A 27,899-nucleotide genomic window follows, 5' to 3' on the forward strand; every position below is an offset into this window, starting at 1 on the left:
ATAGCCAAATTAGATAGCAAGGCAAAGATTACTGGGTGTGTCATTATGCTGAGGATGCTATTACTCAAAGATAAATGAGAAGCACTGGTAGGCTCAGTAGAAGGAAAGTGGCAGGAATGAAATTGGTATGAATCTCTCAGTTCCTTCCTCTGATGTCATCCTGTCCATCTTTATGGTTCGTTAGTCCCCTGTCTGACTGTCCTCAGTCAACTCTGCTGTACAGCAATGGTCAAGTTCTTTAGTATATATCAGAAGATTTTTTTTTCTTTTTTTGCAGTACGCGGGCCTCTCACTGCTGTGGTCTCTCCCGTTGCGGAGCACAGGCTCCGGACGCACAGCCTCAGCGTCCATGGCTCACGGGCCCAGCCACTCCACGGCATGTGGGATCTTCCCAGACCGGGGCATGAACCCGTGTCCCCTGCATCGGCAGGCGGACTCCCAACCACTGCGCCACCAGGGAAGCCCTATATCAGAAGATTTTGATAGTAAGTGGCAGGTGGGAGATACCTTAATTACTACAACTTAATTATAAAGTGGCATGTGACTATGAAAGCAAGACTTAACCCAACTCTCTTGAATGTTTAAACAGTTAGTTAGCAAACACCAAAACACTTTTTGTAATTCCAAGGAGAGTGCCACTCTCTGCCCCCAGCCACACTGACTCACACCTTACATGAAAACTTCAGTGTACCCCAAACATATTCTGAAAGCAGAATTGATCAGCCTTGAAGTTAGGTAGACATACTCCTCCAGGAACGAGGGATGCAGAGTGGGTGAGGGGCCGGAATCTAGCCTCTGCTACTGAAGGTGTTGTATCAGACAGCTGAGTTAGTGCAAGAGTAATGGGGCCTATGCAAACTTGTAACCAGCCATGTATGTTGAATGTCGCTCATCCATCAAGGGAAAATTATTTCAACCATCCTTATGCTATTGACAAACTCTCTGCTATAAATATTTTCCCAGATTTATTGACAAATAATTGACAAATAAAATTGTATATATTAAAAGTATACAACATGGTGATTTGATATACTTTGTGAAATGATTATCACAATCAAGTTATTTAATATATCCATCACTTCACATGGTTAATTCATGTGTGTGTGTGTGTGTGTGTGTGTGTGTGTGATGGAAATGCTTAGGATCTAATCTCAGCAAATTTCAAATATATACTAGTCACCATGCTGTATATTAGCTCCTCAGAACTTATAGCGGCAAGTTTGTACCCTTTGACCTATATTGCCTCATTTCTCCTCATTTCTCCTACCCCCTAGACCCTGGCAATCACCATTCTACTCTCTGTTTCTCTGAGATTTATGCTTCTTTCTTTACTTTTTTTTTTTAGATTCCACATATACATGATACCATACAGTATTTGTCTTTTTCTAACTGGCTCATTTCCCTTAGCATAATGACCTCCAGGTTCATCTATGTTGTCACAAATGTCAGTATTTCCTTCTTTTTAGGGGCTTCATAATATTCCATTTTGTGTGTGCGTGTATATACATATATATACACACACACACTAGATTTTCTTTATTCATTCATCTGTCAAAAGACATAGGCTGTTTCCATACCTTGGCTATTATGAATAATGCTGCCATGAACATGGAAATGAAGATATCCTGTTTTCATTTCTTTTGGATATACACCCAGAAATGGGATTGCTGGATCATATGGTAGTTCTATTTTTAATTTTTTGAGGAACCACTACACTGTTTTCCATAATGACTGTATCATTCTGAGATTTTGAGAATGATATTTAAGCTAAGTGCTATAGACTAAATGATTGTGTGTCCCTCCCACCCCATATTATGTGTGGAAGCCTTAATCCCCAATGTGATGGTATTTGGAGGTGGGGACCTTTGGGAGATAATTAGGTTTAGATGAGGTTATAGAGTCTCCACGATGGGATTAATGCCCTTATCAAAAGGGGAAGAGACCAGAGCCCTCCTTCCCTTTGCTACCTGAGGACACATCAAGAAAGCAAGCCTCTGCAAACAAGGGCTCTCACCAAACAGCAAATCTGCTGGCACATTGATCTTAAACTTTACAGCCTCCAGAGCTTTGAGAAATAAATGTTTGTTGTTTAATCCAGGGCTTCCCTGGTGGCGCAGTGGTTGAGAGTCCACCTGCCAATGCAGGGGACACGGGTTCGTGCCCCGGTCTGGGAAGATCCCACATGCTGCGGAGTGGTTGGGCCCGTGAGCCATGGCCACTGAGCCTGCACAGCCGGAGCCTGTGCTCCGCAGTGGGAGAGGCCACAGCAGTGAGAGGCCCGCATACTGCAAAAAAAAAAAAAAGTTTGTTGTTTAATCCACCCAGGCTATGCATTTTACTATAACAGCCCAAACTGAATAAGATACTAGGTAACTCCCTCTGGATGGCTGTTGGTTCTTCCTAGGGTCTTTCAGATGCCATCCCTAAGGTATACAGGTCACTTATATTATACATGCACTCAGATAACACTGTTTACACTGAAATAATTTTAAATTACAGACTATAAAATATTAGGGTGTTGTTTTCTGTGTATTCTTTGCCAATAATTGTTAATATACACAAAATTGATGTTATAACTAGGATAAATATCTATTTTAAAGATGAGAAAACTGAAGCACAGAAATCTATTTACTAATTTTGTGACAATTCTAAGCCTTAGATTTTTCATTTGTATAATATGGTCATTGTGATAAATACAAATGATAAGAGATGCAAACTTCTTTTCTCAGTGCCAGGCATTCAGGAAGCATTCAATGAATTATAATTTCAACATTCTAAATGAAGTATAAATGAATTTTTGAGCCCTCACTTTAATATCTGAGAGTACTGCCTCTAGGCAGTAATAGAATTTTACTCTTATACAAAAGTTTAGAAACAATTTAAGACCAATTCCTCCAAGAAAGAAGCTTAAAGAAGTTTTTTACTTTCCTGAGATAGCACAGAAAATCTTACTATAGCTAAAGCCTGACAAGGGTCTAATATTGGCTGATAAAACAGGACTAGCACATTTATGAATTAAATCCTCTTTATGTTTTATTTAGCATAACTATACTCAATGTACAACATCCCAAGGATGTGCTATCCCCCATACCTGTGTTTCTTAGAAGCCATCCAAAGCATCTTATTATAGCAGCTTGTTCAGTTCTCTCTGGCTATTTTCATTATCCTCCTTTTGGTGTTATGTCAGGAGATACATGACATCATTCTAGAGGGTTGCCTTGTGGCTCTATCTCTGGCTTTAGTCCACCAGTTTCAGTCCTGGCCCAATGCCAGATTACTTCTATACTGATGCACCAGCTGGCAGGAAACCAAAGTGTTTCTAGCCCTGGGGACTACCAGAGACAAAATGAATGGGGATGGCAGTATAGAAACCCAAAGTCAAAGGCTCCCTTCCAACTCTTAGCTCAAGATTCAATTTAGAAGGAATATGTGCAATCATGCCAGTAGACACTGGGAATTCTACAGAGTATGCTGAGTAATTTCTGGCCTTTCCATAATTTCTGGCATGAACAATGCATTAAAAGAATACTAAATCATCAATGATTTTTTTTCCCATTTTTAAAACTCTAAAATCCAAACTATTTTTCCTTAAAGTCTTAGATTTGAAATGGATATTAGAGGTTTTAATACAGTCTCCCAAACAACATCAACTTTTTATAACACTCCCCTCAGGTGGCAGCCAGCTACACTGTTTGACAGATCCAGTTATTAGAAAGTCCTTAGTTTCATTCAATAAAATCTGCCTTTCTATAACTTTCAGGTGCTGGTCAGAAAAGCAATCCTAAGACCACAGCATTTCAAAGTTGGCAAGAGGGAATTCCCTGGCAGTCCAATGGTTAGCACTCAGCGCTTTCACTGCCGTGGGCCCAGTTTCAATACCTGGTCAGGGAACTAAGATTCTGCAAGCTGCACAGTGAGACCAAAATTTAAAAAAAAAAACAAAAATACATGTTGGCAAGAATCTCAAGACTGTTCTGCTCTCTAGAATGTCCACAATCAAATTAAATCTCCTTATCACATTACAACCCATATTAGTTAGCTTTTGCTGGATAACCAATCATCTCCAACATCCCAAACAACAACTATTTATTATCTCTCATCTGAGTAATTCTTCCACTGGCTGGCTCAGATGTGGCTGGATGGTCTAGAGTGGCCTGATTCACATGTCTGGCAATTGTCAGGCTGTTGGTTCTAGAGGTGACCTCAGCTGGGACAGTTTGTCTTTGCTCCACATGGTATTTCATCCTCTAGTAGCCACTCTGGGCTTCTTCACATCATTATCTCAGGGTTCCAAAGAGCAATTCTTTTTCAGCCTCTGATGCACGATGTTTGCTAATATCCTTTTGGCCAAAGCAAATCACATGACTGTACTGGGCTAGAGAACTAAGTTCATGTCCTCCCCAGAACCTCATAACGTGAATTTATTTGGAAACAGGATTACTGCAGTTGTAATTAAGTTAAAGTAAGGTCACACTGGAGTAGGGTGGGGCTTTGACCAACAGGACTTGTATCTTCATAAGAAGAAAAGAAGAAACATAGAAACACACAGGGAGAATGCTGTGTGATGACCGAAGGGGACCAAGGATTACCATCAACATCAGAAGCTAAGAGAAAGGCATGGAACAGATTCTCCCCTGGAGCCTTCAGGGAGAGCATGGCCCTGCCAGACTTCTAGCCTCCAAAACTATGAGAGAAAAAGTTTCTGTTATTTTAAGCCACCCAGTTTGTGGTAGTTTGTTATGGCAGCCCTAGGAAACGAATACACATGGCCAAGCGGAGATTCAAGGGACAGAGAAAAAAACATCACCACTACTTCTAGTAAAAAGAAGAAGAGAAACGCTACTTTGCAAGGTGACGCGCACAGGGATGGGAAGACTCTGCAGCCACATCTTCGATTTACCAGAAAGCCCTTCAAGCATCCGACACTTATATCCCCTTCTTTGACATCCTTTCCAGGGTAATTCCACCCAGTTCCTACAACAAGGTCTCAAAACTCCTTCCATGTAGGCTGCTTTCCTGTTGTATTACAAATTTGTCCATATCCCTCTTAAAAGGTAGGGCAGTGATTTTAATGTACACTCCGGATGTTTTCTCTTGAGCAGCACTGTTGAGTTCCATATTAGTTAGGCTGTGTTTGGCTGCAAGTAATAGAAAAATCTGACTAACAGGGGCTTGAAATATAATACTCCCTACTGTTTGGCTTAACAAGAAGTCTGGAGACAGCTGGAGCCAAGTTTGGTAAATCCAGAACGTCAGGGGTTATGTCAAAATCTCTGAAATTCTCTTAATCTCCCCTGAATGGCTGCAAGAGGTCTGCCTTAGCTCTGAATATCATATTTCCATGTGGCCATGTCCCAAGTGGGGCAAAGGAGTGGACGGAGGAATGAGAGAGAAGTTTCCTGACTTGCCTTTGTCATGTCGTCAGGAATGAAATATTTCTTGGAAGTCTCTCAGAAAATTTTCCCAGTCTCTCTGGCTAGAACTGAGCCATATAGCTAGTCCTTGCTCCATGGAGGCTTTGAGAGCAAGTTCCTGCTTTTTCAGCTCTACTGGGGGCACCAGTAAGGGAGAAAGCCATTGGGAATGGCTGTTGGGTATAGTTCTTGGGCAGCCAACCAAGAGTGTCAAACACATCTCCTCAGAAACACATGACATTTTGAAGCAGGTGTATGAATGTGGTCACTTTTATGTAAGGGATTTTTAGAGATCACAAAAATTTTCACCAACTCTTTAAATTAGCAAGTAATGTACTCATCATATAGGATAGGGAATAGAGAATAGGAATTAAGCATGAGGGTTCTGAAGTCAGACTATCTGGGCTCAAACCCCAGCTTTTAATTTACCAGGTAAGTGACCATGGGTAAATGACTTAGCTTCTCTCTGTCTTAGTAGGTTCTGCAACTTAAAAATAAAAATAATAGTAGAACCTACTCTTAGGGTTGCAAAGATTAAATGTATTACACTTGTTACAGTGTCTGGCACATAGTAAATATTCAACAACTATTAGTCATTACTATTATCCCTATGCCCACTCCAACTGTAGGATAAGGTAAGGACCAGATATGAAACAAGGAACAATGATGTTAGTGTACGTATATTTACATTAAAAACCTACAAGAACACACAAGAAACTACTAAAAGTCATTATCTTTGGTAGGGAGACAGAGAGTTTTTAGTGAATACTTTTATATATTCCAATTATGAGAATATATATTATCTACTCAAAAAATATTTCAAGTCCCCATTATGTATTTAAATCACTTAGGTCATGATTTCATGAAATCATAAGATGAAACATTTTCCCAGATGTTAACAGTAGTTACCTTTGGTGACGTGAGTTAAGGATTTTATTTACATATTTTTACATTTCTGGAACTCTTCTGTGGAAGGCAGCATAATGCCCCCTGCCCCCCAACTGAAAGATGTCTGTGTCTGAAATGCTGGAATCCATGAATATGTTAGGTTACATGACAAAAAAAGAATTAAGGTTGCAGATGGAATTAAGGTGGCTAGTATTTGACATTAAATAAGGAGATTCTCCTGAATTATCAGTGGACTCAATAACACAAGACTCCTTAAATATGGAAGGGGGAAGCTGAAGACTCAGAGCCAGTGTGATGCTGATAGGGACAGAGTAAAGGGACCAAGTAGGTGATTAAATAGTTAATCCCACTAAGGGATCATAAGTAAAGAAAAAAGTATGGGAGACCCCTGTAAGTTAATGATCACTCAAGAAAGCAGGCTTGCCTACCAACAAAACCATGCAACAGAAGCATGAAACATGCCCTAAAATAATAAAACAGTGGTGAAATGAGACCCGCATCCTGCCCAGTGAGGTCAGTAAGTTAATGATCCCTAGGACATGCTCTTCTGTGCACACTAAAAATAAAAATATAAGGAAAAGGTGACATTACACTGAAACCTGAGATGATTTACCATTTTTAGCATATGTTACCGCCTTTTCGCTCATTTCCATTGCGCTATGACAGTCCCAGTTTGACCATGTAGGGACAAGAAAACTCCCCTACCCAACAAGGAGGAGGAACTGATGATGGAAGCTTGACATCTGCTCAAGAATAAGGAAGAAGGTGATCTTCTCTCCCTCCCCACTTTTCCTTTGATTATAAAACTGTAGCTCACCAAGTTCACAGGGCAGCACCCTCTTGCCCACCCACTTGTAAACCTCACAAGCACCCTATTCTAATAAATCACTTCTTTTCTATCACTTTGCCTCTCACTGAATTATTTCTGCACTTAGACATAAAGAACCAGGGCTCCTTGGAGCCCCCTGAGACACATTTCTGTGGTTTCGATGCCATTGCTGGTGGGGAAAGTGGCAGGGGACAATGAACAAAGGAGTACAGGCAGCCTACAGAAAACAGGAAAGGCAAGAAAATGGATTCTGCCCAAGAACCTCCAGAAAGGAATGTAGCCCTTCCATTTCCTGGATTTTAGCCCAGTGAGCCCCATTTTGGACCTCAAATCTCCAGAATTTAAGGTAGTAAGTTTGTACTAAGTCACTAAGTTTATGGTAATTTGTTACAGCAGCAATAGGAAACTAGTATATATGTCCCCAGTGTTTAAATGAGAATGTATCATTTTAAAAATCAGAAATAAATAAAATTTAAAGATTTTATATATACATACAAACTGGAAAGGGGACCAGAGTACTAAATAACATTTCCTTAATGTATACATGGGATGACACACACCATTAGCTTGTAATTGCTCAGAGACATGGCCCTAAGGCACCCACGCAATCCTCAAAAGGCACAAAGAGGCCAAGAGTGTGCTCTCACATGCCCGGTATTGATAGCTTTCACTCTACCCATTCCCTACTCCTTCATCGACTGCTCCACAGCCAGCAGCCATGCTGTATCTACCTAGTCTTCAACAGAAGTGCAGATTTTACAAAAAATAGGAAAATCAAACTGTAAAAAGGAAAGACATATTGAAAAGACTGCTGATACAACATCATTGTTTGAACAACAGGAAATGTTCTAAGACACCAGATAGAAATCTGTTTTTAAGGTGCTATGCTTAGTTTTCCAGAGAACAGAAAATTGCCCGTTATAAATGCATTGTCATGATGACAATTGGAAAAAGAACAAAATTGCACCAAATTCCTTTGTTTTTCATTGTACCTTTCAAACCTAGAGACCTAAAAAAGCTTTACACTGTAGTAGCTTGATGTTTTCTTTTTTCTTTTTTTAAAATTTATTTTATTGAAGCATAGTTGATTTATAATGTTATGTTAATTTCTGCTGAACAGCAAAGTGATTCAGTTACACATATCATACATTCTTCTTCATATTCTTTTCCATTATGGTTTATCACAGGATATTGAATGTAGTTCCCTGTGCTATACAGTATGATTTTTTTAAAGGTGAAAAGTAAAAGCAGTTGGAAAATCTTCTTTAGAGAACAGAGTGAAGCAGTTCTTATAAGAGAAGTGTTAAACTTTTTCTTAAACTGTTTATTTCCTTCCTGATTATGAAAGTAATATATACTTATGGTAGAAAATTTATAGAATACAGAAAAATACATAGGAGAAAATACTAATCATTCATATTCAAAGGAAATCACTGCTAAAATCTTTGTCTATTTTCTCCAATTTTATAGGATTTTTCATAGTAAAGCTATAATAATATATAGTATACACAATTTTGATTTTTTGTTAATATTATAACAATAGCCTTTAATACTGAATACAAAATTGTAGTATCACCATGATTTTTATATTGCATAATTTTCATATTTGCAGATGTACCAAAATATATTTACATCTCCCCTAAAGGTGAATAATTAGGTTGATTATAACTGTACATATTGACAAATAATGCTGTAACCAACAGCTTTATATGTAGATTCTTCTACATTAAGAATTGTTTCTTTAGGATCAACAGAAGTGGAATAAAATAGTTTAGGATTGGAATAGCTAAGTTGAAATATAAGAAGATTTTTGAAAATTTAATATGCATTGCTAAAATTCTTCCTAAAGATGTATATGTTGATCTTCAAACAGTACTTGAGACTGTATCACCAACTCTCACTAGCTGAGTATTATTACTTTTAAATCTTTGTAATTTTGATAAACAGAAAATAATATTTCCCTATATTTATTTTAAGTTATTTTTTAGTTAGGTTAAACATTTTCTTCACTTTTTATTTGTATGTCTTCTTTTGCAAATTTTCTAGTCACTTCATTCGTCAACTTGTTTTTTAGGGTTAATTTATTTAGAAGAGTTTACAGCAGTGGGCCAGAGATACTGAGCAAATGACAAAATCAAATAGTTTACTATGGGGTTAGTTTCAGATCAGATACACCCAAGGAGCATCCTCTCTGACAGCAAGAAATGGCAACCACATAAATGCTGTCACAACCCTGCTCTCTGCCTCCAGGGATGCCCTTCCAAACATCACCCCAACACTGGATGTCTGTACTCATAAAAAATGCCTAGTGAATGGCAAGCCATAAATTACCTGTCTGCACTTTCCTAAAAATTCTTACTTTCAGGAGCAAGTTGGTGGTTCCAAGGAAGTCCCACATACCTTATCTAGGAGATCTCTAATAGAAGGAAATGGAGGTAGGCAGAGCAGGGCCAAGAACACCCTATAGGAACGAGAAGGCTCCCCAGTCTATTGCATGGCCATGGGGATGACTCCCTTTAAAAAAGAGGGGGGGGTCCCTAAGAGCTACCACCATGGGATGAAGAGTCAATTGATGAGTTTCATCAGTTATTTGTTCTCAAGGATATGAATCACAAATGGATTTTCCCTAATGATATTTTTAGAGTGGCTTCATATAATTTTCATGAATACTTTGTATATTGACTCTTCATCCTGTTAACAGCTTTGTTTGGTTTAAGAACAATGTAACAAGCACCTGGGTTTGAGGGAGTTTGGGTTTGTTTATTTTGGGTTTTTTTTTGTTTGGTTGTTGTGGTTTTGGTTTTGGTGGTTTTTTTTGCTTGGGAATAGCTAAATAAATAAAATAAAATAGATGGTTTCATAAAAATAAAACTCAACATGGAATTACAGCTTCAGGGAGGCAGGGATGGGGGAGGGGTGTAGAGAGTTCTGGGTGGATTTTCAGGTCAAAATCTCATCCACTTGAGAATTAAAAGAAAAAAAATGTATATCATGAAAAAGGAGAGAGGGTCCCTTATTGAGAAAGATACCCTATTGGTAGTTTTACATGGTATCTACTCTCTGAGACCTCCACTTGGCAACTTAGAATGATATATGTGCAGCGAAACACTACTTTTTTTAGAACCCTTTAAAAATGTAAAAATTTGTGTCAAATAGAGACCATGTATATTATTTTAGGTTACTTTGGTTTCATCTAAAACAGAACCCCACTAAAAATGGCTTAAACAATAAGGGTATTCTTATCTCAAATAAAAAGAAGTAGAAAATTAGGTTGGTCCAGGGTGATTAATTCAGTGGGTCAACAATGACTGGACTCCAGTTGGAATTTCTGTGATTTTTGGAGCTGTTTTCTTAGGGTTTTCAGATAACTGCCATGACCCCAAATATCATGTCTTCAAACAAAAATGTCCAATAAGACATTTGACCAGGGAAGGAAATATTTCCCAGAAGCCTGCAGCGGAATTTACCTGAAAATGGATTGGTCAGAATTGGTCACAAACCCCAACCTCAACCATTAGCAAAGGGGAACAGGATCACTAAAATTGTCTTAAACCAATCATGATTTGCCACGGGCTGGATTTATAATCCCCAACACCTAGACAAAATCTGGGCTCTGTAGGCAAGGAAGTGGTGGCAGAATGGTTCACATGTTAGCAACCAAGAGTCTGCCACAGCACATCTTATTCAATCTATGTTTCCCCAGAATCTAGTGAAATACAAAGCAAAAATTTGTAGCTAAGGTAATAAATGCAAGTAAATTGGAATACCTTTATAAAATATCACAAGAACATGACCTGTACCAAGATGATTCAAGAATTATGAAATATCCTGTTTTAGTAGAATACTAAAAGGTAACACTCAACAAAATTAATGTATAGTTATTTCCTTGAATGAAGAAATACCCTAAATTTGACAACATCAGAATACTTTGAAATTAAAATGAATAAATAAACACTAGTAAATTGTACTGGTTTGACAAATTGGAGGAGATTAAGTTGGAGGAAACATTTATAAGGAAATATTCAAAATTGTGCCACACAATCTTTACCGATTACCTTTAAAATGGCACCAGTAATGGATGCTGCTTTTCTATTTTCATATAATTAAGCTACCTAAATAGCATCTAGTTAACGAAGAAGAGACTAGGTTCACTACCTATTCAGTTGATTCCCATCTCTATGCTCCCATGATCATCACTGTTTCACATTACACCATAATTTATCCTATAAATCAGCCTCCTTCCCTCCTTTCTGAGGGCAAAGACAGGTCCTATTCATTTCTGTACTCCCAGGAGCATGGAGTAGATACTCTGTAAAGTATCTGCCCAAGACCCAGTCACCAATATCTACTAAGTGGCTTGTTCTCTGTTTCACAATATTTCTGTCCCAGTTATGAAGTAACTGTCTCTGGGCTCCAAACCTTCCCTTCCTTATACCCTGCTTTGCTATCTGGACTGGGCCCCACCAAGAGGGAAACCAGAGGGAGGCAGCAAGGCTGGAGGAGGAAGAAGAGGCTCACTCTTTCCTACCTGCTTCCTATTCCTGTGAGCATCATCCCAGTGTTTCTTCACCCTGAGGGCAGTTCTTTCTTGAAGTAGCAACTGAGCCCAGTTGGCACTTTTTTCCAACACTTGAAGGGCCAGCTTGATCAAATCCCATCCTGTGCCGAGACTCTCACCCCATCCCTGAGACTCTTCAGACAGGCAGCACCACTTCCTCAGGCCCCCCTCCAAGCTCAGAAATATCAGAACCAGCTTAGCAGCAACACTTCCTCAGAGGTCTGAGTTTCAGCTCTCCAGGTTGTGTCTTCAAAGACTGAATTTTAGTAACTCCAGCCTCTGTCTTTTGTCCCCTCAGCCTTAGCTGCTTCCTGTAATTGCTACCTCCCGAACACCTCAGAATTCTCTTGTGGCCCTTTCTCTTACCTAGTTAACAACTTTTATACCTTGTTAGCAATTCTTTATATGGACCCCATTCAAAGTCCTTGGTCCTTGACTGATTTACACGTTCCCCCACTGAAATAATCCATGGCGTTACACACATACACCAAATGAGCTAATATATCGGTGCCCCATTCTGGGAAACTACTGTTTGATATTATTTTTTTAGGAATTCTGGAGCTTAGTGGTGCTGGGGGGAGGAGAGGAGAAAGACCATCTAGGGGCCTCTCAGTCTTTTCACTGTTGCTCTAAACTGGCCCAAAGTTGCGTCAGCAAAGTGAAATCCCTGAAGTTACCTGGGCCTCTTCCTGAGAAGGTGACTGAGCAGCTACCTATCAGTATGTAAACATACCCCTTGGGGTTTTCCCACTCTTCTAACTCAAGTGCCTTATTCAGGCACCCCTTCCATTAAAATGCCATAGCCCCACTAAAGGAATTCCAGTCTTTACACTTCTCTCTCTCTCCCTCTTGCTATAATTACAGTGATGTTTTACCATCCCTTAGAGTTTGATGCCCTAGGCAGCTGCTCAGTTTCTCTGCTCCCTGACGCAGTTCTGCAGTTAAGCATATGAGCTATACTGTTCTCCAGAAAACAGGAACTCAACCTTTTATATTTCTGAGAATTTTACCTAAAAACGAACTTCAAAAAACAACAGGCATACTGAATTATAATAACTAACACTGAGCCCTAGGCAGTGAGGCAAGTAATAAGCATGGGTAATCTCACAGAATACAATAATGAGAAAGGTACTGTTTTTAGCCCCACTTTCCACATAAGAAATCAAGGCATATAGTTGTCCTGTCATTTGCTCATCTTTTTTACATCAGGATCTAATCCCAGGCCTTCTGGCTCTTAACCTCTCTACTATAGACTGATTCTCATACCAGACCTTGACAGTGGCCAGCTCTGTTCCAGAGTACTCACAATTCTCTGGAGAGTAAATGCAATCCAAGGCTTCCATTTCTTTCACTGTTTTGGTTCACAATCTTCAGAAATGGCCTATGAGTACTAAATAGTCTGAAAATGAACTGCTTTCAAGAAAACTTTGTTCAGGGCTTCCCTGGTGGCGCAGCGGCTGGGAGTCCGCCTGCCGATGCCAGGGGACATGGGTTCGTGCCCCGGTCTGGGAAGATCCCACATGCCATGGAGTGGCTGGGCCCGTGAGCCATGGCCGCTGAGCCTGCGTGTCCGGAGCCTGTGCTCCGCAACGGGAGAGGCCACAACAGTGAGAGGCCCATGTACTGCAAAAAAAAAAAAAAAGAAAAAAGAAAACTTTGTTCAGCAACAGCATAATGATGGACTTTTAAACTAGATGCACACGATTTGGCTTTAAGCAGCTAGCTCCATGGGGAGTCCATGACAGGCTTTTACGACAAGCCCATTCTTAAGGAGAATGACACAGAGGTTAAGACAAATAAACACATAATTGCACAAGGCAAATACCGAAAATAAGTGTAATAGGTTCAGCAATGCCTCTCCATGAGGGCCACAGTGCATGAAGACTTCATGGAGGCAGCAAGGCTGGACGGTGCCCATTAGCTGATGCAGAGGAGGTGAAGAGGTGGAGCGCTGGCGTTGTTCCACTTGTACCAAGTCGGACTCCGAGTACAGTATAGAATATTATCTGAGCCTATATTTAAAAGGACTACAAACAATAAATAATTTAGGCAATAATCTGACATTATCAGGGAGTAGTCTGGAAGTGCATCATCTAGGAATATTGCAGAGGATGTTCACCAGAATCTTGAGAATTTAGGGCCAAATTGCATATTGATTTTCAGCTTTCTTCAATTAACTTCCATAGACAGTGTTTTTAAGTAATGTCAAAAAATCATATCTTCTGAATGAGTATTTTGATCTACACAGTCCAAAGAGTCCAAAAGTGAAGTAGCACGAAATAGAAGGGGTGTGCGTGTGTGTGTGCATGCGTGTGCGAGCACATGCCAGTCCCCGTTTGCCCCCGGATCTATTCTGTCCCTTCCCCTCTCTGCTCTATATAGCAGTGGGGCTCACCACTGTGGGCTGTGTTTCCCAGGTGCTGGAGACAGACGGGAGGCTGGGGAAGGAGAGACCAGGGTATTTCTCCCACTGTCTCTCCACCTCAGGCAGTACCTCTGTGGCTGCAGCTCCTCCTGGACAGACCCACCAGGGTTCCAGCTTCTTTGAGGGTAACTCCAGGACCTGGTCTCTGCCTACAGCACCTCCTCCCTTTGGTGAAGGTAGGCAATGTCTTCCTGCTGCTACAAATTCCTGAGTTATCTCACCATCCCCAACTGAGTCTCTCAACCCCTTCGTGGACTAAATAACCAAATTAAATGTGCTCTATTAAAAACACCAGAAGTAAAAAAAATGAAAAAACACCAGAAGTAGTTTCTGTGTTACTGGTTTAACATTGATATAGAGGGGAAGGAGCTCCAGTTATGGAATAATCCTGGCTTCTCTCTGCCATGTGACCATGGAGCCACCGACAAAGGAGTAAAATCATTTGACTGATGAGTGTGGAAGTAGAAGTCAGGCACGTAGAGCCCAGTCTCTTCCCTTCCCCTTTCCTCTGGAAGTCAGCATACCCTCAGGCAGTGTGTGCTCTGCTCTGCCCTCAGCCACATGGTGAAAGGGTCTGGTCCCAAAGAGGATGCTTGCAGAGTGCTAGGGCTGCCAATGGCTGGGCAAGTCTGCCTAATTTTAAGTTTCTGGATTAGGAAGCCCACTCTTTTACAGATGCAAGTACAGTGTGCTTTATCAGCATTATCAGTAATAAGGGTAATTCCATGGATTCCTCCATGTTTATCACTTTTGTTTCCTATACCTCAATTAGTTCAGAACTCAAACAGGGAAGAGGGTCCTTATTGGGACCCCTCAGAAACCCAGCATACATAATATTCATATATATTATATTCTAATTAATCATATTCCTAAGTCCCTAGACCAATTATAAATAATAGCTGATCCTATAATTTACAGTGTGCCAGGAATTATTCTAAGTGCTTTACGTATAACTCATTTAATCCTCAAACCAAAACAATGTCTATTATTAAAATTCCTGTTTTAGAGCCAAGAAAACCAAAACACAGAAGTATTATATAACTTGCCCAAAGTCACACAGATAATAAATGGTAGAATCTATAATCAAACTCCAAAAGTTAGGCTATAAAATCTGTACTCTGAAGCACCATGCTATGCTGCTTACATTTTAGATTTTAACAAATGATTCTGTACTTCAGCTAATGTGATTTAATTTTCAGCCTTTGATACATCATTTTCAAATATCTCTTGTAACCCAGAAAGCAGTCTCAGTTTTTGCCCCACTTCAACTTTGATATAGAACTCTGTATTACTTCCCTCTCCAAGAAGAATCCATTCCCAAGAAAAGCATTACTAAGCAATGTAGATTTTACCAACTACTTCATATAAGAAATGGAAAAAGGGACTTGCATCAAATACCCCATGGCAAACTACAGTGTGTTCTGCAATGGACACATTCCTGAAGACTTCAATCATTCTACTCTGGCAACTTGAAAGATAATTATCCCACAGAAATAAATGTGAACCTTTCCTCTGATCCCCCATAATTCTAGCACCTACCCACCCATACACAAAAGCTTCCATCCTTTATTACACTCTGCAATTTACTTCTGCTTCTTCCTCCAGACCTGTTTACCTAACCCCCCACCACGAAGTTCAACAAAGATCTCCCAGCCACAGGGGTCTACCCTTCTTAGAAAAAGGAAGAAGTGGATAGAAATAGATTAATACAGTATTGTGTTGGAGCCACTTTATACCAGCTTGCAAGAGCCAGTTGCTATATTTTCAGGAGTTCTGCAAGCAGTTCTTAAACAGAGCCTTGTGAAAAACTAAATTACATGAACTTACAGTAAACAAATGGCATTTAAAATGAAGATAATCTAACACACTGTAAATCAACTATACTCCAATAAAAAATTTTAAAAATAAAACAAAAAAATGAATATATCATCAAAATTTGTAAATCTGAAAAAAACAAATAAAATAAGTACTCAAAACTGACCATTTCCTACTTCTTTTACTATATTTTGCATTTATCTATGCTCTTGAAGTTATTTACATTTATTGTAACTATATGGTAAAAATACTATACAAAGGTTTCTGTGTATCACTTCCCAGCTCTGTATTCAACGATGTCGTATTGATAGCTTAAAATGAGCCATGGTGGGAGTATTTATGCCATGGAAGTGTGCAAATGTTACCAACTAGAGCTTTCTTTTCTCCTGGAGAGTCTATTTACCAGCTTATTTACTAACACACCAGTAGACAGTTAACAGATGATTGATAGATAAATAGACAGATGTATATGTACATATATACTTACATATATACATAGATAATGTACATAGATCAACACTACTTTCCTTACAAAATACCTCTGTATTTTCTTTAACAAAACTTCTTGTAAATTTCAGCTATAGGACTACACCCTATGTGTATTTCCCATTAGAATATAGAGCTCATGGTTTCATACAGGGCATGAAAATTTAAGCTCAAGCAATTCACTGACCCTCTTTTCACATAAACAGACAACAGTAATAGGGAAAGGGAACTAACAATAGAAACCATGTGGATCTGGTACAAAAGTCTCTTTGAAGAGTTGAGGGGAAAGGCTGAGCCAGCACAAGTCCCTGGGAGCACAGTTACATATTCTAAATTATAGGAGGTCAGCATAAACATTCTCCAGTAGTAGGGTGCACTTAGAAACCTCTTCTCTAAACAAGAAAAATGATATTTTAATCTGCAATGGAGGGTAACCAATTTCTATATAAGAGAGCAAGACCAAGCAAATTTGCAAAAATTGTCAACTAGAGAACTGTGAACTGCTTTTGTGGGGCAATCTTCTCCAGTGCCAACCTAAGTAGACAAAATAGTTTTTTTTAATGTAATGATACTCTATCTCTCGGGGTTTTATATTAATGCTAATGACATTATGCTGCAGTAGTTAACTGAATTTACTACAGTAGTAACGTTAGCTTGAGATCCCAAGGAGCACAGGCAGCACTGCCAGGCAGCCCATATCTTCTACAGGAATATTTACAAATGCAAAATATTTTTGATAAAAAACTTTAAAACGTTACTTGTTTTATAACTGTCGTTATAAACATTAAAATAAACATAGGGCAGAAGCAATTCAATTCAAACATTTACAATGTTCAAATCACAGTTTTCATCAGCAGGGAGATATAAAGATTATTCCACAAGGGCCCCACTTCGCAGATATGTACAGGGTGGTTGAGGAGACACAACCAAGTGTAACCTGGATAACCTGCCTAACCAGCTTGCAGTACAAATATGGTCACACTTTTAATAATCCAGTTGCCCCATGCCTGAATTATCTAAGCTCTTTCTCCAGCAGAAATCTGGGGGCAGAGGTGCTTATTCAGTTCAAAGAGGACCATTTGAAATCCACAAGACAAAATTAGAGAGTTTGATCAGGGCACTGTGAGCCTCAGTTTACAATTTTCATCACTTCTGTTGCTACCATCTGGTGTCACTATCGAATATGGGTCCTTGCCTTTAGCTGCTAAGTCATCCTTGCTGGGTCAGATCTCTGCAAAGGCTGCAGTGATACTTTGTGCTTTGGCTTTCAAAATTTTATCTCCTTTAGTTTGCATGCACAAGCCCATCACGCCAAACTAAGAAAATCTGCTACATATTCTGTGTCTACAAAGACAGATGGCCACTTTGGTCCCCTTAAAATGTATAGAGTCTCATCAGATATACTGCATCTTAAACAATTTAGAAAATAATCTGGGCTATGATAAATGTGTACACAAATTCAATACGAACATAGAGTACAGGGCAATTAAGTTTGACTGAATAAAGAGAGCTTCCAGAGCCAATGATATTTGATATGAGACTTAGAGTGTGGATTGTGAAAACAAAGTGAGAAAGGCAGTTATGGACAAAACAGCCCAAGGGAAAAGAATGTTGAAATATTTGAAAGTAAAAGGTGACAGAAACCCAGGGTTCATGGGTGGCCAGGAATGAAGGGAGTTGAAAAAGGAAAGTAAGATGAAGATCCACCTTTTGTTAGGCTTTGAACATCATGTTAATGAATTTGAAGTCTATTCTCAAGACAGTGTGAAGCCACTCAAGGATTAAGAGCAGAAGAAGTAATGTGCTTGGATCTGTAATTTAGAGAGATAACTGGTACCTATGCTGAAGGTGGACAGGCTGGAGGTGAGAACCTGAAGCTGTTCTCCATGTCCAGCAGAGATGGCACAGCCCTGAGAGCAGAGGCAGTGATAACCAAAGGGAAAGAACTGATTCCAGTAGTATTTCAGGATAGAGTTAGAAAATACTAGGAAATAGCTACATGTAGGGTGAAATGCAGAGGGAAAAGTCAGAAATGATGCTGAGGTTTGTGGCTAGGGAGACTGGATGAAAGCTATGCCATTAACCGCACTAGGAAACATTAGAAGAGGAGAGTTGTAATGGGGCCACAAATAATGGCATTCTTTTGGACATAGTGAGTTTGATGTGCCCACGGACATTCATGTGGAAAAGCACTTTCTAAATTCACATTATAAAAAAAAAAACAAAGGAAATGCTTTTATTTGTCTCTAGGCTCAAAATGGTAATAACTATGCTGTAAGGACATAAAAAACACTCCCTACAACAAAATTTCTCATCACATACCAATATTCTGCTACAAAAACATTTCTGGCACCTATAAGACAGAATAGACAGATTGAAAATACATATTATTTTTTGTTGGTGTATTTATAGAATGATACACTACAAATTGATGCAAATGAAAAAGATGACCTAATAAATAGCAGGGATTTACAGTTGGCTATTTGGAAAAAATATATGGATTAGAGACTTATCTCAATCATAAACCAAGTTAAATTACAGAAAAATTAAAATAGAAGATAATGAAGGTGTATATTTCTGCAATCTCTGGATCTCAGGATGAGAAATACCTTGTATACTTAAAAACAATGGAAAAAGTCACATCATTTATACTTAATAAATTTGACTATGTGAGCACTTTATATTTCTCTCCTTCAGTGAGAAACATTAGCTAAATTAAAAGGACATAATATATGGAAATTTATAAGTAACAAATATAACAGAAGAAAAATTAGTATTATTTATATATAAATATCTAATTCGATTCCTTAATAAGAAAAGAAGAGGGAAAAAGTTACAGATAGACAATAAATATTCACCTCACTTAGAATGAAGAAACTTTATTTTTAAAAACTGTATGAGAAAACAAAGCACTAGTAAGTTTGCAATAAACAGACCCTCTCAAATATAGCTGATGAGAGTGTTGTTTTAATTTTTTAAAAAGAAAACTGGCAATATTTATCAAATTTGTGCTTGTCCCAATTCTGATACCATTCAAAATGCAGACAATAATATATATTGTTAAACATTTAAATGCTTATCTTTAAATACATTTAAAGATTTACATATTTCAAAATGTATATACTGATGTTTATAATCATGAAAAAATAACAAATAATGTAAAAGTCTAAGGGACTGATTTAGATATAATCATCTTAGATGTAATCAGTATAAAAGTGTGAGTGTAAGAGATGGTTCAGTAAAAAGAAAAAAGATCCACACGCATAATGTGTGCAAATTCTAGACACTGCCCGGAAAGGGAAGGAGTGTGTTCCTCTCTTCCTCTCCTCCCATTCCTACTTGCTGGAATTTGGGAGTAATGGTGGAAGATGGAACCCCAATGTTGATGATAGCCAATCCACAGATAGAGCCTGGATCCCCAACAAAGACCCCCTCATAATGCCCTTGATTCATCTAATGCAGGTATACCTGCCATATACATGCTGTATACATTCAATGTTCTAAGTGACAACACTGTATAACTATATTCACAATCAGCTACAGAAATTAATGTTTTGCTCATTGATCAAAATTTGGCATCAGACCTGTGGAGGTTTAGGTACATCTGTGTGTCAGAGCAGATGGATGAGAAATATAGCACATAGATCCATGTGCCCCCTGCCATTCTCCTTTACCATTTAAGAGAGATCAGAGTCTCCTTTTCTTATGCTTTAAAATAATGTCATTGAACTACTGAAAAATGCATTGAACTATTCCAGAAAACAGATACAGTTCTCAAGGAGAATTTGTCAACTGTTAAAAAAGTGGACAAGTTGACAATTGCCCCTGGAAAATATTGATAAATAAAGCCCAAATTATTACAAGGTTATGGCAGAGATTGCTAATTTGCCCCAATATGCATCTTCCCCTACTTCTTTAGTAACATAACCACCAATTTTTAGCTCGGAATAGGGTTGCCCAGAATAAAATTTACATTTCACAATCTCTCTTATAGCTAGACATGGCCATGTGACTAGATTCTGGCCAATAAGATATAAGCAGAAGAGGAGTGTGCGAACTCCAGGAAGCATTCTTCTTTAAAGGGAGGGGTGCACCCTTCCTCTTTCACGCTGGTTGAGAGCACATATGAGGTTTTAATCTGGAGCAGCCATACTGGACCTTCCAATGGAAGCTATGTGTTAAGATAGCAGAGGGACAACATTTCTAACTATAAGAGAAACTTCTAACTATAAGAGAAATGCAAATCAAAAGTACAATGAGGTATCACCTAACACCAGTCAGAATGGCCAACATCAAAAAGTCTACAAATAATAAATGCTGGTGAGGGTGTGGAGAAAAAGGAACACTTCTACACTGTTGGTGGAAACAAATGCAACATTGTAAATCAACTATATTTCAATAAATTTTTTTTTTTAAATAGGAATACCCACACACACACAAAAAGAGATAGCAGAGGGACCTGATAGAAGGAGCCTGACTCCCTCATGACTGTGGAGTCTCCTTATTAGTAACAGATTGCCTACTTCTTTTTCCTGTTTATGAGAAAGAGAAATAGATCCCTACCTTCTTTATGCCACTCTTACTTTGGGCCTCCTGTCAACCTTAAATGTTACAAAGATCAAAACCATAACATTGTTCTATGTTCCCAAAAGTATCAGAAGGGAATGACTATTTTCAATGAATCATCACCATCATTTCTCAGATTCCTCCATAAGTGATATAAAGACAATTAACTTCAGTGCAATATTAGTTAAATTGCTAAACATATCAACAATCACTCAAGCAGAACAATAATCACAATATAAATTTTTTTTTTTTTTTTTTTTTTTTTTTTTTGCGGTTCGCGGGCCTCTCACCGTTGTGGCCTCTCCCGTTGCGGAGCACAGGCTCCGGACGCGCAGGCTCAGCGGCCATGGCTCACGGGCCCAGCCGCTCCGCGGCATGTGGGATCCTCCCGGACCGGGGCACGAACCCGTGTCCCCTGCATCGGCAGGCGGACTCTCAACCACTGCGCCACCAGGGAAGCCCCACAATATAAATTTATATTAGAATTGCTTAATTATTAAGACATTAAAGTCTGATAATGAAAGAGACTAGTTTACTGGTGTCTTGCCTTGCTTCCTTCCAAAGGGAAGAGTTTTCAAAAACTCTCAGGAAAAAATTATGAAGTAATAGTGAGAATCAGCCACATTAAGAAGAGTTAACAATAGAATGAGAAAAAAAATAGCAATAAATGCCTCTTTTAAGGTCTATGAAAAAGAAACAGACTCACAAACATAGAGAACAGACTTGTGGTTGCCAAGGGGGAGGAGGGTGGGGGAGGGATGAAGTGGGAGATTGGGGTTAGCATATGCCAACTATTATATATAGAATGGATAAACAACAAGGTCCTACTGTATACCACAGGGAACTATATTCAATATCCTGTGATAAACCAAAACGGAAAAGAATTTTTAAAAAAGAATGTATATATGTATAACTGAATCAATGCTGTACAGCAGAAATTAACACACTGTAAATCAACTATACTTCAATAAAAAAAATTCAGTTTAAAAATCCAGAAAGTCCTAGAAAGATAAAAAAATTAAATAAAATAAAACCTGATTGCTCATTATCAGAGAAAATATGAAGAAAAATGAAAATACATGTGTGTATGTGTAAAATATATAAAAAATGAAATATACATAAAAATGAAATAAATGTGTATATATGTAAAGCATATTAATATAATATATGTCATATTCATATGTATATAAAATACTTCTAGAAGACTACTGAACTCACAGAGATGTAAAACTCCACCATAGATCAAGTCTACGACCCAAATTCAAAGCAGATTTCTCTTAAAAGTAGAATATAATTACAGGAATTTGAAAAAAAATCAAATCTAAAAGATTCTTTCTGGCCATCCTTCCTCCATTCTGCCCAAAGTACATCGAAGAAGTCCCAATGAGTAATAAAAACTAGAAGAGTAAAGGGCTGAACCCTCCCTCCCATTTGATACACAAGTCATCTAATCTTTTTTCCTTTTTTTCTATCTAGGTATAAGTCTAGTGACCATATAGTTAGCATCATTCATCAAAAATTATGATATATTTCTCTTCAAAAAATAATAATAGATTTATTAACCTGAAACATGAAATTAAATGACATTATTAAGAAATTGTAATCAAAGTAAATAGTGATAACACATGCATACATACATATGTAATACCTAGTACATAAAAAAATAAGAGAGGAAAAGGGGAAAATGATGGAGGACAGGGTTCTACCTTCTAGAAAAATGCCAGAAAATAAATGTAGAAGTAATAGAATTCAAAAAATCACCATTTTGCAACCCCCTGTGTGATATTTGATTCAGACAAGGATCCAAAGGGATTTTAATACCATTCAGTGAAAAGTTGTTAAAAAGTAGGGTAATCCATCCTATGATCTCAAAGTATCATCCCACATACCACTTTTGATTTACAAGAGGAAGGGGTACCTCTATGTTGCAGAGCTATAGCAGACATCACCTAACTAAATAACCAAGCTGTTCATCAAGAATGGCACAAACAGACATCATGTGCTACCTAATGGGATGCAACAGGAAGTACACAAGTGGGAGGTGGGACGTTTTTCTAAACAACTAACCCACACTCCAGAAATGTCAATGGCATGAAAGCAAACAAAAAGACAGAAGGATGGCTCTAGATAAACAAGATGAAAAAGACACGGGATTGGGATTGACATATATACACTAATATGTATAAAATGGATAACTAATAAGAACCTGCTGCATAAAAAAATAAAATAAAATTCAAAAAAAATAAATAAATACTTGAATAAAAATATCTCAGATGTTATGCAAACATCTAGGTCGATAGTTGTAGGAAGCCCTTAATTTTAATGTAAATTCTTTTGCAATAAAATACAATTTATTTTTTCACTAAAGAAAAATAAATAAATAAATAAATAAATAAATAAAATAAAAGACATGACAGCAAAATGCATTGCATGATTTTATGTTGATTTTGAATTTTAAAAAACATATGTGATATTTCTTTAATAACTGGAGAAATTTGAATATGGACCAAATATTTGATTATATTACTGAACAAATGTTGAACTTATTTGCTGTCTAGTAGTATTGTAGTTATATAAGAGAAAGTTCCTGTCCTTGGAGATACACATTAAATTATTTAAAGGTGAACTGTTATAACACCTGCAACTTATTTCTAATAATTCAGGAAAACGTATATGTGTTTGATACACATGATTATATACACACAGAAAGAGAAAAAGAAAGCATACATGGCAAGATGTTAACTGGTAATTCTAAATAAAGAATATAGTGTTGCTTACTGGACTATTCTCAACTTTCATAGCATTGAAATTCAAAATAGCTTGTGGAAAAAAAAGAGCTAAAGGGAAAAGGAGGGAAAGGTGGTTAATATGGAAGCTCTTCAAGATAATTCCATGTAGAAGGTGGATCCTATTATATCATTTAAATGCTATGTTAGAGAAAAGATAAATATATAGTATGATATAATATATAAGATATATGGCATGATATATGACATGTCATGATATGACATATGATATACATGATATGGTAATCACCTCTGAAGAGAATATCCAAACACATTAACTAAAAGATTAAATTCAGTTAACTTAAAAATATCTGGAAGCATACATAACTACAGCCATATAACAGTGAAGTTTAATCTCAATTTTACTATCTACTAGTTGTGTAATCTTGGGCATGATACTTAACATTATAACTTGACATTTCTTGGATTTCCCTTCTGCAAAACAAAGATGACAAACATAACTCATATGGTTGCTTTGATAAATAAATGCTGTAATGATGCAGGTCAGTGAGTCTCAGACTTCAGTTGCATCCCAGTCACCTGGAAGGTTTGTCACCACCCCCAGAGTGTCTAATTAATTAGGTTTGGGGTGGAGCCTGAGAGTGTGTATTTCCAGTAAGTCCCCATGTGATTTTGGTGCTGTTGGTCTGGGGACCACACTTTGAGAATTACTGCTATAGATATTCAAATTGAAAAATGTGCACCCCTTACCAGCAGCAATAGAGTGAGCAATCTGTCCCTCTGCCTCCCTGGGTGACATCTATTACCTTGAGTAGGCTCCTTCACCATCCCATGGTCACTTGCATTTTTTTCTTTAGCTGGAGATCCTCACCATTCCCATCTGTGTCTTGAGCCTGAACACACATAAGTGTCTCATTAGCCAAGAACTGAGCATAACACGTAAGCTGCACTTAGTTCCACTACAGTTTCTTTTTTTGGAAACAGGTGTCATATGTAAAAAATACACATATTTCGGGGCTTCCCTGGTGGCGCAGTGGTTAAGAATCTGCCTGCCAATGCAGGGGACACGGGTTCGAGCCCTGGTCTGGGAAGATCCCACATGCCACGGAGCAACTAAGCCCGTGCACCACAACTACTGAGCCTGTGCGTCTGGAGCCTGTGTTCCGCAACGGGAGAGGCTGTGACAGTGAGAGGCCCACGCACCGCAATGAAGAGTGGCCCCCGCTCGCGGCAACTGGAGAAAGCCCTCACACAGAAAAAGACGCAACACAGCCAAAAATAAATAAATAAATATATTTTAAAAAATACACATATTTCTTCTGGAATTAGTCTGCTACATCAATGCCTGTGTGTAGGGTGTTCAGAGTGAACTGTGTCCCCGTGGTACCTTCATGAGCATCTGGCATAAATCTCAGAGCCATTCTACCCAGCTGGATGTCTGCCCTGATTCCTAATTTTCATCTATGTTTCCTGCTAGAAAAACAGTATAGCTGTGTGACCTTCAGCCTGATCATGTTGGATCCTTCTCACACCCCCACTCCCAGCATGACCTCAAGGATAGACAGAGAAATCAAATTTCTAGTATTGGACTGTGTGAACTAGAAACTTCACTGCCATAGACCTCATGTGCCCCAGCTTAGACCTCCTTTTCATGCCACTGTCCATATCAAGTTCAAGATTACTCTGCAATCTGACTTGGGTTTTTGAACCTCAACCCCTCACGGATGCTTATAAGAAGAATAGTGTAATAGATTGTAAAGAGCATGGGTTCTGGAGACCCAAAGACTTAAGTTAGAATGCTAGTTTGATTGCTAGCTAGGAAGCCCTTGACCAAATTACTTAAGGTCACTTGAGCCTCTGTTTGCTTATTTGTACGATGGGAATAACAATTTGTTTCATAAGATTAAATGAGATAATGCATATAAAAACACTGAATTCAGTGTCTGACTATAGTAAGTATGAGATATGTTAGATTTTTAAAAAAAATCATAGTGATGATGAAGAGGATGATGACAACTGACAGAGGGAGGACAAGAAAGAAAAACATTCCTATTGGTGAAGTTAAATCTTTGGCTATTTTCTGGCCAGCTTCTGCCCCACATTTATCCCTCCACCTTAAACTCCTACCATGCCTTATATCTCATAGGACTTTAAAAATAAATTTAAAAATCTTTCCAATAGCTGTCCTAAATCCTAAGATCCAGGAATGGTCATTCTGTTCTTCCCATGATACACAGGACTTAAAGAGTTAATAGGGACAATTACTCTGCTTCGTGGAATTTCTTAACAGTGGAGAGGTTCCCAGGAGCCCTCTCTTTATGTAGGGCTATGAGTCTGGAGGTTGGAAACGTTGCCCCTAAGAAAGCCAGACCACACAGTGCTCTATTCTGCAATCTCATGAAATGGGCTCCTTAGTGAGAGACACATGCAATAGATGAAAAAGCAATGGACTAGAAGTTAGAACGGCTGGATTTCAGTTGCAATCTCTCACCAATAACTAGTTGTATGGCCCTGGACACTGTTTTGGAATATTTTCTCTCTTCCCTTGTGTGTAACATATATACTCACTCTGTAGGATCTCTTCTACCTTTCAAAAATTATGGTTATCTCTGTTTTAATTTTGGCCCTGGATTAGTCTTCCATCCTGGAAGAATCATAATTGACATATAGGTTTGTCAATTTCACAGTTCATTTCATGGAAGTACTGACAGTCACCCAGTAGCTAGCATCAAGAACTACATCATAGGAACTTCCCTGGTGGTCCAGTGGTTACGACTTCACCTTCCAATGCATGGGGTGCGGGTTCTAAGATCCCACATGCCTCGCAGCCAAAAAACCAAACCATAGGGGCTTCCCTGGTGGCGCAGAGGTTGAGAGTCCACCTACCGATGCAGGGGACACGGGTTCGTGCCCCGGTCCGGGAAGATCCCACATGCCACCGAGCGGCTGGGCCCGTGACCCATGGCCGCTAAGCCTATGCGTCCGGAGCCTGTGCTCTGCAATGCGAGAGGCCACAACAGTGAGAGGCCTGAGTACCACAAAAAAAAAAAAAAAAAAAATTAGAAAACCCAAACCATAAAAAAACAGAAGCAATATTGTAACAAATTCAATAAAGACTTTAAAAAATGGTCCACATTAAAAAAAAATCTTTAGAAAAAAAAAAGAACTACATCATAATTGTGATGCACCACCTTGAATAAAAAACAGAAGAAAATAACACTGCATTCAAGTAAGATTTATGGAAAGGTAGTCCAAAATCTCATGGATATACACTTATTGTTTCAACATTTCTGTAGCACCATTTATGCCCTAAAGTACAAAAATAAATGCCTTTAACCTTTAAAAAAGCTATAATCAGGTAACAAAACAGGTTCCACAACATGATTTGATTTTTAAAGAACCTACATAGAGTTATGCACACCAAGGTAATGGTGGTGTTTATCACTCAATGATAGTTACAGATTTTGTAAATTTTTTTCTTTTCTTATTATCAGTATTTTCTAATCTTCTACCATGTGCATGTATTTCTTTTGTAATAAAAAACAAAATGCAATATTCTGAATCCTGCTTCTCTATCTCACAGTGTTTTATAGTTTCTCTGCCTGAAAAGTAATTCAGAGTACTACACTTCTAATCTTTTTATGGATGAAAAGGAGAAAAAAACATTCATAGTTCCCTAGCATGTTTTCCAAGCAGAACATTTTTTTCCATTAAACTCTATCCCATCTTTAAGAAGTCTCTTATTGAGGTGTCCTTAAGCTATTGCCCTTAATTATGACTGATTCTCATAAAGAAGCAAAAAGTGCTCAGCCTGACACACACACACACACAAAAAAGGGCCGCAGGTTTCAGAGCTCAGATTCACCTGCTCTTCCCGAAACCAGTTATAGAGGTTTTCACACTGGGACACCTTAACAAACTGAAGGAGGCACAAAAGCAGAGTTGCCTACCTGGATCTGAATCCTACTCTACGTTGAGCCATGACTCTGCTATTCTCAAGTTGTGTGACCTTGAGCCCTTTATTTTCCCTCTCACAGCCTCAGTTTTCTCATCGGCAAAATGAGTACACAACATTGTCAGGACTGCGTGAGATCCTACTCCTAAAAAGGCACAGTCCAGTGCATGGAAAATAGTAATTACTTATTGGAGC

At 38.4% G+C, this 27,899-nt stretch overlaps 1 protein-coding gene across 3 annotated transcripts in view; it reads right to left on the minus strand.

Moving 5' to 3' along the window:
• Positions 1-27,899, minus strand: part of GRXCR1 (glutaredoxin and cysteine rich domain containing 1) — a gene marked incomplete at its 5' end in the record, with an annotated part of 342,040 nt that overhangs the window by 279,850 nt on the left and 34,291 nt on the right. For all 3 annotated transcript variants that reach the window (XR_014015185.1, XR_014015186.1, XR_014015187.1), the window contains one exon: positions 24,556-24,642. The remainder of the gene's footprint in view (positions 1-24,555; positions 24,643-27,899) is intronic.

Source organism: Mesoplodon bidens (assembly GCF_964165515.1).
Source record: "Mesoplodon bidens genome assembly, chromosome: 1".
Classification (NCBI taxonomy): domain Eukaryota; kingdom Metazoa; phylum Chordata; class Mammalia; order Artiodactyla; family Ziphiidae; genus Mesoplodon; species Mesoplodon bidens.